General features: G+C 39.6%; 1 protein-coding gene across 1 annotated transcript in view; it reads left to right on the top strand.

Moving 5' to 3' along the window:
- Nucleotides 1-268: 268 nt before the first annotated feature.
- The window catches only part of LOC117574262 (neurotrimin), a 64728-nt gene continuing 51267 nt past the window's right edge, over nucleotides 269-13729 (top strand). Inside the window, exon 1 of the mRNA XM_034257997.2 lies at nucleotides 269-448. The gene's annotated coding sequence lies outside the window, so the exon portion shown is untranslated. The remainder of the gene's footprint in view (nucleotides 449-13729) is intronic.

The following is a 13729-nucleotide window of genomic DNA, read 5'->3' as shown; positions in this document are numbered from 1 at the left end:
CTGGCAGGCACTTCGGCAGATGAGAGCGACGCGCTCTCGCTCTTTCTGTGAATTTGCCGAAGCGCACGAGTGGAAACGAGCTTAGCCGACGCAGATAACGAAGGCAAAGCCGAGCGCATGAACAGCAGTCGGCAGCATGCGTTGCGCAAAAGTTGTTTAGTAGAAAGTGAACTCTTACACAAAGTTGACACGTTTCGCGCGCGTACGCGGTTCCGGTTCCAAGCACTTGGCTAGAGCCAAAGATTCAGCTACATAGCTCTCAAGATACAGTTACACAGTTGCAGATACAGTTGGAATTTGAATTTGGTGGCGTGGCTTCTTGAATGCTGATAATCAGCCTGTTTTAGTGTCGATTAAATGTGAAATGAAAATCAATGTTACATTTAACCAAATGAAGTGTTTATCAAGTGTGGATATCGACTAACAAGAAAATCAGCCAAGAGATAAGGTAATCATATTGCAGTTATTAGTGTACAAAATCTCAGCCTCGAGACAAAAAGAAAACTCGTAATATATCCTCTGACCAGGAGGACATCGAATATCGCATTAAGGAAATAAACGTGTACGTGCTAAAGAGACAAAATCAGCCAAAACAAGCAAAATGGCTAAGACAGTCTTGGCTTGGCATGCCAACCGAGCCTACCAGTGTTTACATTTTAGATTTTATGAGATAATACCAAACACCATCACAGCACACAGCGTGCACAGGCAAAAAAGTAAAATAGTATATGGGGATGGCAGCCTACGCAAAACCGCGAAAGACGCAGAAATGTGCGTTGTTGTCGTTGTTGTTGGTGCTGCCTGCTGCTGCTGCCAGCAAATAAATACGCCAACAATAACACGGGCAATAAAAAGCCAACGTCTTTTGCCAAAGCTCGGTCTCAGTCTCAGTCTCGCAGCCGCCACAACCACAGCCGCAGACTTGGCCAACAGGCGGTGTCCTGTCCCAGCTAGGAGGGGAGGCACTACCAAAAATATATATTGTACATATATACAGACATACTTGTACTATAAGCAAAGTAACAAAACCAATTTTCATTGTTTTGCGGTGGCTTCGGGCGCAACCACCGCAAATGCCAAGGCGCCGAAATGTGAGAAAACCCGAAATGTATAGCGAAATTTCCATCAAGCAAGCTGCCGCGGAAAGAGCGAAAACACACGAAAAACCCAAAAAAAAAGCCAAGCAAAACAACAGACAAAATGTTAAAAGAAAATGTGGAAATGCCAAGTTGAAATAAGGCAGAAAGAACTTGGCCAAGTGCGAGAAGTGAAATAAACACATGCGCCGACGTGTGAATAAGAAGTAAAAGCAGAAGCTCAAGCCAAACCTAAAGCCGAAAGCAGAAGGCACAATACGGGAAAAAAGAGCCCATAATGTGGGAAAGTGGGAAAGAAAAAGTCGGACTCAAAATACGGGTATTCATTTACGGACGTATATATGTACATATATACTATGTATATTCAACGAGTTTCATTCAATTTCGATTCCAAAGTGAGACTGAATGCCAGACAAACACAGAAAGCGGGCCAACAATGCTTGCGTTTAAGCCAAGCCAAAGAACAACAATTGTAGCTAGTAGTTACACCATAAGAAGAAGGATATGAGGCGGCTATAAGGATATGCAGAGCGGATATTATTGTTGTTGTTGTTGTTGTTGTTATTGTTGCTGCTGTTAATCTTTGGGAATATAATTGAATTTACAGCTGCTTTGGGATAAGCGAGAGAAAAGCGCGCAAAAATTGTGCTAAATTATTATTAAGGACTTAATTTGAGTACGTGCAGATGTTAAAACCAGTTGCCAGTTGCCACTTGCCAGCGGAGCGCTTATCCTGCCCCTTTTTAAGGCAGTGTGGGTGTGTAAGTGTGTGTGTGTGTGCGGCATAAATAAGTCGTTTGCAGCTGTTGTTGGGCTTTTATTTGAGTGCTCGATTAGGCCAAACAACGCGCCGTCGCTTGTTGTATACCAATTGGAATCTCAATTTCGTATGCTAAAATGTGTGGCATGCTTCGAGGTGGCAGCTCAACCACCAACAACACACACACAGGCAGACAACAAGGACAGATAGCGATGAGAGGCACGCGCTAGCTGTCGTTTAATGCAATTGATTTGTGTTGCCTAATTCGTTTGGACTCGTTTATTATTTTATTGTGTGAACACTCGCAGACACACACACATTTACCCACACACACACACACAGAGAGGGAAGACTGGCTGTCAACCACTTTGGCCGAAATTGCCAGTTTTAATTCCATTAGCTCAATCGTACTGCCAATACCAACAACACAAGAATACCAAGTCCAAACCCAATCCGAATACGAATACGATTACCAATAGCAATAGCAATTTCACTCACTGACAGTGGCCTCAATCCCGGGCCAGAGCGTTGCCTTTTGTTTCACAGCACTTGACTCCATTGGGTTCGTTTTTTTCTTAGCTTCAATTTTGCCACACACACACACACGTTCTCACAGAGTGGGCCCAAAAAGTTGATTGATAATCAATTGAGAGGATTTTCTTACGCCCACTCTCCTCCGCCACACTTTCATGCCACACTTGCCCCCAACAAATACCAAACCATCTGCCCCCCGCCCTCACTTCCCATGTGCTCTTGCTCTTTTGTCCGCCTGCGGTTTGGATTTGCTGCTACATGATATGCTTTAATCTGTTTTGGCTGTGCGGCAGGCAGCCGCAACACAGCCAAGCAAAAACATATTGAGGCTTGAGAAGCGACGAGCTTCTGTTGCAGTGGCGCGTATGAGGCGGCGGTCACGCCACAAGTTGTTTCGTGGGGCAGGACGCTGCTGCTTGCTGTTTTCTTTCGTGCCGCATTAAGCGCTTTAAGTAATTTATAAACGCCTTGTGCTCAGCAAAACAAAAGCAATAACAACTTATATTGGATTCGTTTCGTTTCTTCTCCGTCTCCGTTTCCTTCTTCTTTCTTTGCCTTTCTTTGCTCGCACTTTTTGCAACACTTGCCACTTGCCACTTGCCACAAACTGACTTGCAACTGTTTGGCTTTGCTGTGTCGGCCAAACTGTTTTGCCTGTGTTAATTTAATGCGATTAGTTAGTTAACTTAACTGGCCACACAACTTGTCGCCTCGTTTAAGCTTTAGACGAACGACTTTAAACGCATGTACTTCGGCACTTTCCATTAATTGATGAATACTATATGCCTTGCCGTTGCCTCGGCGATAACACCCCACCCAAAGAACAAAACTCAACGCAACTTCCCAGGAGGGAGCTGCTGCTGTTCATTTGAAATTCAATGCCACATTGTGGCATCATTATAACAAAAGCACAAAGCGAAGCCCAAAATACCTATTTCACTTTTGTCAGATGTCATTATTCCACATTAAGGCCAACTTGACCGAACGCCCATAACATGTTCATTATGGCAACGTACTCGCTGATGCTGGATGCTGAATGTGGCCTAAAGGCCTAGAGGCTAAGCTTTAACTGTTGCCAATTTGGCCAGGTTCTATTCCATTTGCCAGCAAGCAAAGAAATACGCAAAAATAATACCTAACGAAATTTAAGTACTTAATTATAGACAAAAATTTATTGAATAGAAATACTTTAACTTTTCTGTGTACTTGAATACAATACCTGTTCAATTTGCCAACAAACCAAGAGTTTCGTTTGTTCACACAGAAAAATAAAACCTAACGAAATTTATGTGATTATTTATAGACAATAGTTTTTGCTTATTTCTTATTGTAGTACTATATTTTCATAGCAACAATCCTTATATAAAAATACTTCTACTTTCGTTTTCTTATTTTGAGTTCCACAAAATTTTTGTAATATTCTCAGAGAAGAAAAACGGTTGCCTAGTTTTTAATATTTCATCTCAATTTTTGGCTAAATAAGTTTTTGTTTGTTGAATTCAAAGAAATCGAGGCAGCCCAAATCTCTAATCAATACTGTAGTGATAGGTTGGGAAGAAGGTTTATGTCGGTTTGCTTGCATATATTTTGCATAAAATGTAAACGAGAAAATGGGAAATAAATATATATTTTCAATATATTATATGCAAACATAAGATATGTACGTGCACAAATTTAAGTTGAAAACATAAAACTGACAAGGGAATTCTTTTATATTTCTGCGAAATTCCAAGAAATTTGTCTACTTTGAATTTCCTGGTATCGAATTGCCCATATCGGCATTGGATCGTATGAATTCTTCTATTTATTAAAAACTCACAGCTCAAATATAGGATGTACATAATATATTTGTTTTAATTGCATGTCTGTAAGTGTTTGTGAATTTTCTTAATAAGTCTTTGAAATTAAATTACTGAATTCAAAATTCCAATAAATTTTTTATTTTTTCCATTGTCTGGCATATTAATAAAATACCAAAGACACTTTGACATTAGAAATGTTTAGTTGCTTTGCTGTTGCTGAAATTGATATGTTGAATTCATCTGCAGTTGGTAAAATGTCTATAACAATGTCTTAGACGTGGTCTTAGTTCGGTTCGCAGAATATAAAGAATTTCATGAATTTCATTTGAATTCGTAATTGGTTTTGGCTTGCTTTTCACAAAGCGGTCAAGTTGTCAGGCGCTGTCGTCGTCAGCAACAACTATCATTTTATTTATTTAAATTTCCAATTCTCAACTCGTTTTCATTCTCTCTGTCTCTCAGTCTCGAGTCAAGGCTTTCAGATGTGTTTCTCAGATAGTAGTATAAGTAAGTACAAGTTCATAGCTCATTGAATCGAATGCTCACGTTCGTTAAAGTTTTTAACAAGCTGCTCGTCTTCTTGTTAGATTGTTGCTTAACGCAACAACAACAAGATTGGGAGGATGAGAGACTATTGCAACGGATGCGACATTCACAACTGGAAGCTCATTTTGAGGCATGTCAGAGCGATACATTCGTCGAGTATTTTGTATAATTTTCGAAGATGAGCCTAGGCTCATCTGTGTGTAGTTGTTATAAAGTTTTTAATTAAATTTCATGTTGACTCTTCTCTGTCAGCACTGCCATCGTTTCCGTAATGTGTGTGTGTGTGTGTTCCCGTCCCCAATTCCATCGTCTTCTGCTTCCCCTTCTACCAATATGATGCGGCTTTTATCAGAGCCTCGCTGCTGTTGCTGCTGCTAGGCAACCTCCGGCTCTATCTCTCGGATGCTTGTATAACATTCTTTGGCAAAAGCTCAACGGGAGCACAGCAGATATTTAGTACTTAAGGATTCGTTTGTAGCGAAAAACTTGGCATATTCTTTCACTACCACGGAGGCCATTTCATAAGGTGCCAGCAAAAGCAACAGCAGCAGCAGGAGAGTTCTTATTTGGTATTCCAGCAGTTGCTGTGTTGCACGCTGTTAGTGTATATTGCAAGTCCAATTGTCAGACATGACTAATGACTTACAAATGGCAAGCCGGGACAGGTTTAAAGTGGCATTTAAAGGATATATTTATGTACCATTCTCTTCCGTATCATTCCACAGGGAGTCGCGTCGCGTCGCCTTGGCATTGTGCAGCATTTTCACGCCCAGTTTGAAGTAATTTTTCATGGCTTTAGCCAAGTTTCATTTGCGACTAATTACGCGTCTTTCGTCAGCTGGCAGGATGACTGACTTTTCGTCTCCCCTCTCTACTCTACATTCGACAACAAGTTTCATACAAAAACTTTGCTTGTTATGCGCACACACACACACACACACATATAAGGATCTTTTGTAAGGATTACTTCATACATATATACGGCGACTAACTGACGGATTGACAGGCATTATGCTGCCAGAAAGCCTTTACTTTTTGGCCTGCTGCTTTGTCTGCCTTAAACTTTTGCCTTAAAGTAAATTGTGAAGGAGCAAGAGAAAAACAAGCACAACTCTTTTCTTTTTTTGTTGTTTTGCCTCCCATCTAAGCATTTTCTTCACGTCTTTTTTTTGGGTTGGGGGAGGTGGCAACATTTAAAATTGTGAAATTGTTGAAATATAAATATGCAAATGTACCCAGAATAAATGCAATTTTGTTTTGTGTTGTTCTGCTTTTGCGTTCTTTTTGTTTTTTGTTTATTGTTGCTGTTGTTTATTTTTTTACTTTTGTTGCAGCAGCTTTAATTTATTATAACCATGTTGTGTCATTCAGTTTTCCGGGGGAGTTGAATCCACATGAAATAGTTTTGTTTGCATTTAGATTATTTTCTGTGTAAAGGGGACCACAGCATTTCTATGTCTTTCTCTCAGTTAACAAGTGGCCTAAATGGCTGCTGCCATTCGACCTTTTTCCAGCTTTTCCATTGCCGCAACAGATTTTGTGCCATTGTCGAAACTTAAAGGCTTTTTTTGTCCCCCTGCTCGCACACAATGAGAAAAGACCATTGAAAAAGCAACAGAGCCTTACCTTTTCTTTGTTATTATTTTGTAAGAAAACGAAATAATACCATTATGTAATAAAAACAACGACAAAATCAAACCGAAAATCTAATGCTCTTCTGTAGGGAAAGTTGCTAGTATTAGCTCTTAAATTTGTTGCTGCCCTTGTCGTATACTTGATTTCATTTTGGGCGCCTTTTAATGGCTTCAACTTTTTTGATGATAAGGTATCAGACCCTAAGAGTATGCGAATATGACCATACTTTAATGTAACCAGCATCAAAGACCTTTGAGCTTAATGAAAACCTAAAAGAAAATGACCAAAGGAAACTGTTTAAAATCTAAGAGCCATTTTGCTGAGTGCCCACACACACACACACACACCCATACACACATCATCTCCTCCTCACTTGATGTTCTTAAAAGGCGACAATAAGTAATTGTGGCACACTTTGAGCTTTGACCAAGGGCTATTTTGGCTGGCGGGTTGTGAAAAGGTCTCAAGGAAAACCTCAATCACACTCAATCAATTCCAAACGGAGACATAACAATATAATGGAAAACAATATAGAAAGAAAAACGTTTCTCAAAACAAAGGTTGACCAAAAAGTGTGCTGCCATCGCGACTCTTTTGATGTCTTTAACTTTGTCTCTTTGTTTTCTCACAAGGTGTGAAGCACATTTCATGAAATTAAAGCTCAATGCGAAGGCGTTGAAGTGTACCGTAACTTTCTTAGCATTCGCAAGTGAATGATTTAATTGGACAGTTTGAGTGTGAGTGTGTGTGTGTGTGGCTCAAGATGTGCCTCAGGCTAAATATACTACGTTAATACAAGCCATGAAATGCTCTTTGAGTTTGTACAACTCAAATTTGCATTGAAAGCCCCCAAAGTGGGTGTTGAAATCTAGCTTCAATTTTCATAAAGTTGCTTAAGAGAAATTTTGATGAATTTGCCTCGAGCAAATAATGATGTTAAGTTTTGCTGGCCACCAGAATAATAGGCCAATTAGCTGTCTTTGGTATTGGTTTCTGAAATTTGTTGGTTAATCGCTTCGAGTGTTTCTACATTTATGAGGAATATTATATTAGCTTATCTTATATACGAATATATAAATTTTAAATGTATTTAGTATGCACAAGAAGACTGAACATTAACATATACCATAAACTGTATACCAATGTGGTATATTTGTACATTATGGTATATTTGTGCTTTATATACTATATACGATAGCCTTATGTATATTTTAGTATTTTTTGTGATATTCAGACAATCGAGTCTAAGATGTTTTTACTGACAATGTGGTATATTTGTACTCTTATTTTATATTGATATAGTATATATTCTTTAGTATATTTTGGCATGTTTCCGATATTCAGACAATCTTGTTGTATTGCTTTTTTACTCTATGGTATATTTTGAATGTAATACTTTATCGATATACCAAATATAGACTTCGGTATATTGGTATATTTTTAGAGTATAATTTTATTAAAAATGGATAGTGGATATTTCACACTCCCACTCAAAAGTAGCTTTCTTACTTGATTCGAATTAAAAATTCGGTATGTTTTACAGTGTTCCACTTTCATATCATACCAAGTCATAAATTAGAAATGATATATTTCAAGGCATATATGCTATAAATAAATACACGTTTCCACTACCAATAAATTTTACAAGAATATTATTATTGTTGCTCCCATTTTAAATTTAATTGTTTTGTTTATTCGTATCCGTGACTGGCGCAATTTCGAATAAGCATAATAATAATGAAATTGTATAAATAATACAGTTGTGTGCTCAGATAGAGTTGGGAAAGTAGTGAAAATGCGCTTGCTCATGTGCGAGTTGAATTGAAATTAATTTCAACTACTTAAATTCCCAACGAGTTGAGCTTATTTATGGCCACAGTGTGTGCGTGCCACAGTGCTTCAGGGAGGTCTAGGCCAACCCTCCTACAAGCTAGTCAAAGTCATAGTTGGAGTCGGAGTCAAAGTCCTTAATGTCCTTGCGTCCCGTAATGCCAGAGTATCCGGGTATCCTGTTGTTGTTCTCTGCTGTTTGTGTCGTGTTTATTAATATGCAAAATTAGCGCTTTACGATTCGTTAATTAAAATTCTGGCGGTGGCAGCTATGAAAAGCGGCTTTTGCCCTCCCTTACTTCGACTTGACTACACTTCACTTAAAGATCTGTTGCTGTTGACTTTATCAGCTTTCATTAGTTTATTGAAGTGGGCGTGTAATGGAGTAGAGTAGAGTAGAGTAGAGAAAGAGAAACAAACGTTGGCAGACACTTCAATTGCATTTGCCTGATGACTTGGTTAGCTGCTTATTACAGTCAGTTCCAGGAATATGCGCACACATGCTCGTAATTTCATTAGCAAGGCGAATCGAAGTCAAAGCTGCCAGCACAGTCTATTTTATTTTATCGATGCGGCAATGAAACAAATTGCGATATTCTCCATAGACTGAGACTTTTCGCCAATAGAAACATTAAGCGTATTTAGTGTTATAATTTGTACGCACTCAAGCGAAAGTCGAGGAAGAGAGAGGACAGCCAGAAATAATAAAGCGAGCAAAGGGCAAACAGAAATGTGTATCGGTGAAACTTTTCCAATAGACAACAAAAACACGCCTAAATGCTGAAATATATGCGCAGCTATATCCTATTGAATGGAAAGGAGGCCAGACAGAAAGAAGGCGCATGAGAGAAAGAGAGAAAAAAAAAGTTATAATTGAATATTAAGACACTTTGGCGTTTAATGTGGTAATTATAGTTAATAGCCGCAAAGGAAGTCAACGGTTTGAAAGAACACGGCGGAGGCGCAACGCCCAAGAAAATTTCTAAAGAAAAACTTTGGGTACTACATACAGCACGGTGTGTATGGCCGACACCATTGAAGGAGCAGGAAGAGGAGAAGGAAGCCTGTCTGCTGCCCTGGTTTTTGCCTCGCTCCCTGCGGGCGAAAGCATTTAGCCAAACGTCTAAGCAGAAAAGTAAGCAACAGCTTTTGTGTCGTTAGAGTAACACACACACAAACACACACACACACACATTCATAAACAGTCCCGCACACACAAGTGAAACTCACACGCCACGCACATTCCGCTCAAGTTTATGAAAACTAGTGAAAGAAAAGCGAAGCAGGCATTTAGCAAGTGCCGCTGACAACCAGGACAAAGTCGCAGCAAAGAAACTTTTGCCTTGCCTTGGCGAACAGTCAAAAGGAAGTGAATTCATCACAGAGCATGCAACTTCTAAGCAAAGCAAAAAACATCTGCAGAAAACCTTCTGCTTCTCCTTCTCCCCCTCTCATAGGTACGCCCACTTTTCCGCCTTCGCCTGCAATTGAAATTTCATGACAGCATTTTTCAATTACCGTCTGCCCACCTGAAGCCACAACACACATAAAGAGAGCAGCTAATTAGCTGTTTGCATGCAGCGACAGCAACGATGGCGATGCCAGTTTCATTTCACGACATTTGCTAATGTCCTTCTCGTCCTTAGTCCTAGTAAGCTCCAAGGGGTAGTTGCTTTAATGCCAGGGAATTTGATGAGGGATCACTCGAAAGTTCTGAGAAATCAAAAAGCGGTTCTTTGCTTTACATTTTACAAATAATTTCCTACAAATATTTAAAAAGGGACGTAAAGTGTTTTTTTTTAATAGAACATGATTATGATTATGCTATTAATATAAAGGCGGGAAATTTATGCAAATGTGTAATTAATTTAATGAAATAATGAGTGGATGTAAAAGTGTTTAAAGTGTGAAGAAATTTTATAATGCTGCCTAAGCAATTTAAATTTTATTGATAATACAAATTTACGGAATATTTCTGTTTTAAAATGTTTACTTTAAAATTATTAAAGAACATCCCTTTAATATATTTCAAGATCTATTTCAACTAATTAATAGTCTGGGTTGCATAACAATAAATATTTAATTTATATACAAATTAATGTTTATTCTTTCTTTCTTACAAAAAAATCCATAGACAAAGACAAGACAAATTAAAGTGACATCGAGGCGACATTTCAAAGATCCCCACAAAAAAAAAAGAAAAATTGAAAAATTGAAAAAGAAATTGTTTTTCGCGACATTCGCGGCGGGAATTGAATTTGGGTATAACCGAAGACCGAACCCGGACCCGTCTTTTAATAGATATATCAAGTCAATATGTTACGGCTTTTGGACATATCTACAAATTGTTCGTCAAGTTGAACTTGTAACTTTGCATAAACAATTTGTCAACTGTCAGTGTATCGTGTACTTTGGTCTCGAGCTGTCGACTCGGCTGGCAAAACAAAAGCTGAACATTGCCTCCTGTCTGGTCTCTTCCTCTTTCCTGCCATCCCTCTCTCTTTCTCTCTTGCTATCTCCCTCTTTATTCACGGTCAACTGGCGCTGTCAGGTGTGACAGGTCCGCGGTTATTGTGTCGCCTCAGCAGCTAAGCTTAAAGTCTGTTTCCTATTGCTTGTTTTGTTTTTTCTGTTTTTGCCATTAAACGACCATTTTTTGTATATTAAATTGCTAGCGAAATGAACTTGTTCACACACTGCGTCAAGACAACGCCTGTCACTGAAATTAATGAGCGTGCCATCGAGGGGCCAGACTGCTTTCCCCCTTACACTCTTCCCTCTCTCTTTGTCTGGCTGTCCATCAGGTGAGCTATCAAGGCAGTCAGGGAGTCAGTTTGTCAGTTGGTTGTGTTCTTCCCTCACTCTTTGTGTGTGTGTGTGTGTGTGTGGGAAGGCGTTGACATTCTAATGACACTTGGTTGACTCGCTGTTTGCTGATGTCGGTGCTGTTAATGCTAATCAATAAATACGCCTCAGTTGGAAGCATTTGTTTCACGTACTCTGATGAGACTCGTTGCTTATTAATTGGCACACAGCCTAGATTCGGTTTTTGAATTAAATCGTAAATACGTCACGTGGTCCTCCTTCTCGCCATAAGCCTGCTTAACTTCTAATGCCAAGTCCCCCAAGGACTGATTCGCTGCACCTGCTGTGGCTGCTTGCCGCTTGCTACTCACTGCTAATGCTGCCAATCAATATTGGCAATAACGTATTATGGTGTTGTCATTGTCCTCCGTCCTCCATCCTCCATCCTCCCGCCGTCGTCCAGCCAGCTCTTTGGCTTTGTTTGCAGCTGCTTCACTGAAAGCCAAAGCAATGACAAGTGGCATGTTCGCGTGGAAAAATAAAAATATATAACTAATACGCCATGGCATCCTTTCGCTGTGCCATTTCCGTTGAACAATTTTTGTGTTGCGTTGCGTTGTATGTTGTGTACGACTCGTTATTATTTGTATTACTTTTTATGTCATGTGGAGGATTTCTATTCAATCTCATTGTCTTTTACTCTGGGTTTATGTGGCCCTGTCAACGTTTTATTTGTTACACACAAATATTTATGTACGTACACTCTCAGTAGCCACTGTGTGCCATGGACTTGTTTGCCTTACTTTGTTTGTCCTTTTTTTTGTATTTCTGTTGCCCATCGAAATGTTGACCAAAAAATGAAAAGGGGTATTATGTTTTAGCTTGTAGAGCTATATATATTCTAGTTGTTGTGTAAATTTTCTATTTTTTGTGTATGTGTTATTTGCGCTGCGTTTTGTTTACAATATTTACTTCAACATTTATTTATTTGTAGGTGTCGAAAGGTTACCATGTTCGTGATTTCTTTTTTTTTTTGTGTATGATAGCGGGGTAAACATGTTCACATTGTTCTATTATTGCTTTGTCATTGCATGTAGATGACTGTCATTGAATGCGGTTGGGATTCTGTTCAGATTTTGGCCTGGCTAAAATAGCATTTCATTTTTTTTTGCTGTTTTGGCCAGTTCCTGCTGCGGTTGGCTTTCATGTTTTAGCAATTTTTCATGCTGTCATTTTATTGATTTGATTTATTGGTTTGGTCTGTTCCAAATTTGTTTGCCAATCGACGGCATCATCCCCCCCGAAAGAAAAAATGATTGTTGCAATTGCCCTGGCGACCAGCGGAAAACGGACAGCAACCATATTCAAAGCAAACACCGCATTTGTTAAATGTTAAATTAAATGTCCTATTATTCCATGCTTATTCATTCATTTGAATTTAATTAAATTTAGAAAATTTAATTATCATCTATGCCGCGGGGCAAGCGAATATTTCTAATATGCTACGTGCCACAATAATAGCCAATGGCCAGGACATCAGAGAGAGAAAGAGAGAGAGAGTATGTAGAAATTTCCACTGGTGGATTTTCATGTTCACATTTCCCACTTGAAGCGTCGCTTAACAAGGCTGATGACGTTGACATAGCATTGAGAGAGAGAGAGAGAGAGAGAGAGAGGGAAAATGAGAATGAGAATGAGAGAAAGAGAGCTATGCAGGCATGAAAAATGCGGACATAAGCAGAAATCGCATGGCACAGCAAGTGGCACAGTCAAGGGATAATCCATTTCGGCATAATAAATAAAGCCGTAATTGCCAAGTGAATGCAGATCCCAGCCTACACAACAACAACAACAACAACAACAAGCGACCTGTGCCTCGGCCCACATAATAGATGAGTTATGCTTGCTTCAGCAAAAATGCAAAGTATTAGCTGCCACAACGAGGGGACAGACACAGAGAGAAAGAGAGCGAGAAGTTAGGGGCAAGTGGGAGTTAGCTTATGTTGTTGAGGCAAATATCAAATGCTGAATTCATTCTCGTATTTCATCTATTCATGAAAATCGCCACTGGGCAACTGCAGCAATATGTTGCAAGATTAAAATTCGAATCTGCAGCAAGGCTCTGGCTTTGGCTCTGGCTGAAATCCGCGCTGATGCCTTGCCACTCAATCTTAACTCGAGTGCTTGTGCTTTGGCTGGGGGGATTGCACTTGGCTTGGCTTTTCAAACTTGTTGGCAACTTACGAGTATGTTGCAAGTATGTTGTCAGTATAAGGATGGGAGGTAAGCGGGGCATGCTGTTGATAACCTTTAAAGACCCAAAACACTTGAGAAAACTGATGCAGCACAACCTGCGTATGTCATTCGCTTGGAAAATTTTAATAATCTTTTATCGAGCGGCTCCTCGAGCTTTGATATGAAAAGTTCCCATGACAAAGTAGGCGTTGCTTGTGTGTGTGTGTGTGTGTGTGCCACATTGTTGCAGTGTCAGTCGACTTTGACTTGGCGAACTTGCGGCAAGTACGTACGCCTGAACTTTGAACTCTAGCTTTTGTGCAGTCGAAATGCTTTAGAAGTTTTTGCTTGCGTCTCTGCCACAGCTTCTGCAGCCGCGACGTTTTTAATCATTTCGATTGCGGGCAACATTTCGTTGCCATGCTTGTCACATATATTTCATGTCGTGGCACCACCCAAGAGACTCTGGCCAATTGCTTGCATGT

The sequence above is a fragment of the Drosophila albomicans genome, chromosome 2R (assembly GCF_009650485.2).
Source record: "Drosophila albomicans strain 15112-1751.03 chromosome 2R, ASM965048v2, whole genome shotgun sequence".
Lineage (NCBI taxonomy): Eukaryota > Metazoa > Arthropoda > Insecta > Diptera > Drosophilidae > Drosophila > Drosophila albomicans.
This window is presented reverse-complemented; position numbering and strand designations above follow the sequence as displayed.